Genomic DNA, 5,316 nt, shown 5'->3' on the forward strand with positions numbered 1-5,316 from the left:
TCTTGGTTCTTTGTCTCGTCACAACAAAGATTTGGAGTGACAGACATTAAAGCCCCTTGGTGGGTCACAGCTCTCGGAGGACAGAGCGTGTTATAGCTCTTAAATAAATCACTGTTACAGCTCAGTGTTACAGCTCTATTTATTTAGATGATAGCAGGAAAATCCATCTTCGAGGTGTGAGGGCACTTCGATCCAAAGACGGGAAGAGAAGATCTCCCCATGGCGCAGGAGAGAGAGAGAGAAGAGGGCTTTGACTCCTCTTTTTATATGTTTTTTGTTCCCCCTGGGCCTGTCCTATGCAAATTGGGCTTAGGCAGGAGCGTTGTTTGTTTTACCTGAGGTTCTCACTCCGGTCCTCGGACCTTCCTTTGTTCTATTTTCGCGGGCTTTCCCTTCCAGGTCTTTTAGCCACCGCCCTTTTGGACTCCTTTTCCCTGTTCTAACTACCTAACACAAAGAATATTCAAAGTTGATTTCCTTTAGTATTGGCTGGTTTGATCTTCTTGCTATCCAAGGGACTCTCAAGAGTCTTCTCCAGCACCACAATTCTAAAGCATCAATTCTTCGGCTCTCAGTATTCTTTATAGTCCACCTCTCACATCCATACATGACTACTGGAAAAAGAAACAAAAAAACAGCCTTGACTCTGATAGCTTAGGGTGGATGGTGTCCGATTCATGATCTCCAAAGAAGATTTAGCTTTGGGACCAGGGACCAGGCTTCATCACTCAAGAGCTTTTGAGTAGCAGAGTTTTATTAAAGTATGAAAAGGCACAAAGAAAGTTTCTGATACAGACATCAGAAGGGGAATGGAGAGTGCCGCCCTAGTTTTAGCAAGGGAGCTATATACTTTTTCAGTTGGGTATTACAGTAAATCAAAAGAATGTCTCAAGGTTGTAAAGGTCTTACCAGACCCATTCCCACAATATACATTTTAAGATAACAGGATTAGTCAGAAGGTTCTCAAGAAGGAGAAACATGTCCTCAAGCAGGTTACATTTTTTTTTCTTTTCAATTAGCAATAATCGCGCCTCCGATAAACCTCATTGGCTACGATACTGCCACTGCGCAAAGCTAAGCAGGTTACATTTTTGTTATATAATCCTTAGTACAGAGTTTAAACTGAGTTGTTTTGTTGTGTAATCATCAGCTCTGGGCTTAAAGGGAAAAAACATTTTATGTGACTAAGACTAAATATGTAGAAAACAATCTTTGTTCTTTTCTCCTCCTTGAGAACTCCAGACCCCTATCTCCTCCTTGAGAGCCCTAGACCCCACTCTCCTTCTTGGGTGTCCCAGACTTCTTATCAATTCTTATCAACCTATGTAGAAATTTACTCTCAACTCTACAGACAGTTGTCGGCAAAACGATGTTTCTGTGTTGTAATACACCATTTAGGTTTGTCATAGCTTTCTTTCCAAGGAGCAAGAGTCTTTTAATTTTGTGGTTGCAGTCACCATCTGCAGTGATTTTGGAGCCCAAGAAAATAAATTCTGTCACTGTTTCCCCATCTATTTGCCATGAAGTGATGGGACCAGATGCCCTGATCTTAGTTTTTTGAATGTTGAGTTTTCAGCCAGTCTTTTTGTTAGGGGAAGCACACTGATTGAAACCGCCCACCTTGGCCAGGCACCATAGTAACCATTTGCATGAGTTGTTTTATGACAGGAGATCCTGATAAGGAATACGGAACTAATAAGCCACCACCAACCGGAAGAGTTCGGGAAAGGTCAAAAGGAAACACCGCGTGTCTATCCACTTCCCAGAATCCCTCTTGCTAGCATCCATCTTGGCTGAGCGATGCGTGCGCCACCAGGAAAGACTCTGAATTAGAATGATTGGCCAAAGACTACCCGGAAATGAATCCCATAACCATAAAACCCAAGACTGCGAGCCACGCGGCAGAGCAGTTCTCCTGGGTTCCCTTACCTACTGCTCTCCACCCGGGTGCCCTTTCCCAATAAAATCTCTTGCTTTGTCAGCATGTGTCTCCTCGGACAATTCATTTCCGAGTGTTAGACAAGAGCCCAGTTTCGGGTCCTGGAAGGGGTCCCCCTTCCTGAAACATTTTCACTCTCCTCTTTCATCCTCATCAAGGGGCTCTTTAGTTCCTCTTCACTTTCTGCCTTAGAGTGGTATCATTTGCATATCTAAGGGTATTGATATTTCTCCCATGAATCTTGATTTCAGCTTGTGATTCATCCAGCCCAGCATTTCTCATTATGTATAACTTCACATAGAAGTTAAATAATCAGGGTGACAATATATAGCCTTGTTATATTTCTTTCCCAATTTTGAACCAGTCTGTTTTTCCATGCCCTGTTCTAAACTGTTGCTTCTTATTCCGCATACAGGTTTCTCAGGAGGCAAGTAAGGTGGTCTGGTATTCCTATCTCTTTAAGAATTTTCCACAGTTTGTTGTGATCCACACAATAAAAGGCTTTACTGTAGTCAATGAAACAGAAGTAGATTTTTAAAAAGTGCCTTTGCTTTTTCTATGATCCAACAGATTTTAGCAATTTGATCTCTGGTTCCTCTGCCTTTTCTAAATCCAGCTTGTACATCTATAAGTTCTCGGTTCATATACTGCTGAAGCCTAGCTTGAAGGATTTTGAGCATTATCTTGCTAGCATGTGAAATAAGTGCAATTGTGCAGTAGTCTGAACATTCTTTGGCATTGCCCTTATTTAGGATTGGAATGAAAACTGACCTTTTCCAGTCCTGTAGCCACTGCTGAGCTTTCCAAATTTGCTGGCATATTGAGTGCAGCACTTTCATAGCATCATCTTTTAGGATTTGAAATAGGATCTGGAATTCCATCACCTCCGCTAGCTTTGTTCATAGTAATGCTTCCGAAGGCCCACTTGACTTCACACTTCAGGAGGTCTGGCTGTAGGTGAGTAACCACACCAAAATGGTTATCTGGGTCATTAAGACATTTTTTGTATAGTTCTGTGTATTCTTGCCATCTCTTCTTAATCTCTTCTGCTTCTGTTAAGTCCTTGTTTCTGTCCTTTATTGTGCCCATCTTTGTGTGAAATGTTCCCTTGGTATCTCTGATTTTCTTGAAGAGATCTCTAGTCTTTCCCATTCTGTTGTTTTCCTCTGTTTCTTTGCATTGTTCAGTTCAGTTCAGTTCAGTCGCTCAGTCATGTCAGACTCTTTGCCACCCCATGGACTGCACATGAGGCCTCCCTGTCCATCACCAACTCCCGGAGTTTACTCAAACTCATATCCATTGAGTCAATGATGCCATCCAACCGTCTCATCCTCTGTCGTTCCCTTCTCCTCCTGCCCTCAATCTTTCCCAGCATCAGGGTCTTTTCAAATGAGTCAGCTCTTCGCATCAGGTGGCCAAAGTATTGGAGTTTCAGCTTCAGCATCAGTCCTTCCAATGAATATTCAGGACTGATTTCCTTTAGGATGGACTGGTTGGATCTCCTTGCTGTCCAAGGGACTCTCAAGAGTCTTCTCCAACACCACAGTTGAAAAGCTTCAATTCTTCGATGCTCAGCTTTCTTTATAGTCCAACTCTCACATCCATACATGACTACTGGGAAGACAATAGCCTTGACTAGATGGACCTTCGTTGGCAAAGTAACGTCTCTGCTTTTTAATATGCTGCTTAGGTCGGTCATAACTTTTCTTCCAAGGAGTAAACACCTTTTTGTTTCATGGCTGCAATCACCATCTGCAGTGATTTTGGAGCCGAAAAAAATAAAGTCTGACACTGTTTCCACTGTTTCCCCATCTATTTGCCATGAAGTGATGGGACCAGATACCATGATCTTAGTTTTCTGAATGTTGAGCTTTAAGCCAACTTTTTCACTGTCCTCTTTCACTTTCATCAAGAGGCTCTTTAGTTCTTCTTCACTTTCTGCCATAAGGGTGGTGTCATCTGCATATCTGAGGTTATTGATATTTCTCCCGGCAATCTTGATTCCATCTTGAGCTTCATCCAGCCCAGTGTTTCTCATGATGTACTCTGCATGTAAGTTAAATAAGCTTATTGTTCACTTAAGAAGGCTTATTTTTTTAATCTCTCCCTACTATTCTTTGGTACTCTGCGTTCAGTTGGGTATATCTTTCTGTTTCTCCTTTGCCTTTTGCTTTTCTTCTTTTCTCAGCTATTTGTATGACCTCCTCAGACAGCCATTTTGCCCATTTGCATTTCTTTTTCTTGGGGGTGGTTTTAGTCACTGCTTCCTGTACAATGTTATGAACCTCCATCCATAGTTCTCTGTCTATCAGATCTAATCCCTTGAATCTATTAGTCACCTTCACTGTATAATCATAAGGGATTTGATTTAGGTTATACCTGAATGGTCTAGTGGTTTTTCCTACTTTCTTCAATTTAAGCCTGAATTTTGCAATAAGGAGCTGATGATCTGAGCCACAGTCAGCTCCAGGTCTTGTTTTTGCTGACTGTATAGAGCTTCTCCATCTTCAATTGCAAAGAATATAATCAATCTGATTTCACTATTGACCATTTGGTGATGTCCATGTGTAGAATTGTCTGTTGGGTTGTTGGAAGAGGGTGCTTGCTATGCCCAGTGAGTTCTCTTGGCAAAACTCTGTTAGCCTTTGCCCTGCTTCACATTATACTCCAAGGCCAAACTTGCCTGTTACTCCAGGTATTTCTTGACTTCCTAACTTTTGCATTACAATCCTCTATGATGAAAAGGACATCTTTTTTGGTGTTAGTTCTAAAAGGTCTTGTAGGTCTTAAAACCATTCAACTTCAGCTTCTTTGGCGTTAGTGTTTGGGGCATAGATTTGGATTATTGTGATATTGAGTGGTTTGCCTTGGAAATGAACTGAGATCACCCCGGCAGGTGATCCCTGACTGGGAAGGACCAGAGATGAAGCTGCACGTGGCCACCAGGGGGCGTAAACACACTACAGGAAGCACCTGAGCCTCCCACTTTGCCTAGTTGGTGGAGAGAGAATGTGTGTGTATATGCATGCATCCTTCCATAGCGCTTAGCACCAGAAACTGACAGTCAGTGGTGGAGAGGTTAAATGCCTTTTAAGGAACTTAGAGAGTGGTGCTTAGCTCTGGATGTTGGCCAATCCTAGTCCCAGCAATTCTTGCTGTGTGCCCTAGAGCAAGCGTCTTAATCAGTCTTATCCTCAGTATCTTATCTCCCAAATGAGAATAAGAATGGCCCCCACCTTGGACTTCCCTGGTGGTACAGATGCTAACACTCCAATGCTCCTAATGCAGGGGACCCAGATTCAATCCCTGGTCAGGGAACAGGTTCCTACATGCCACCCCCATGCCACAATTAAGACCTGGGGCAGCCAAATAAATAT

General features: G+C 42.6%; 1 pseudogene; it reads right to left on the reverse strand.

The window, feature by feature from the left end:
* Positions 1-900: 900 nt before the first annotated feature.
* On the reverse strand, positions 901-1,076 carry LOC122421862 (annotated as a pseudogene).
* Positions 1,077-5,316: the final 4,240 nt, after the last annotated feature.

This window comes from Cervus canadensis, chromosome 18, assembly GCF_019320065.1.
Source record: "Cervus canadensis isolate Bull #8, Minnesota chromosome 18, ASM1932006v1, whole genome shotgun sequence".
NCBI classification, from domain to species: domain Eukaryota; kingdom Metazoa; phylum Chordata; class Mammalia; order Artiodactyla; family Cervidae; genus Cervus; species Cervus canadensis.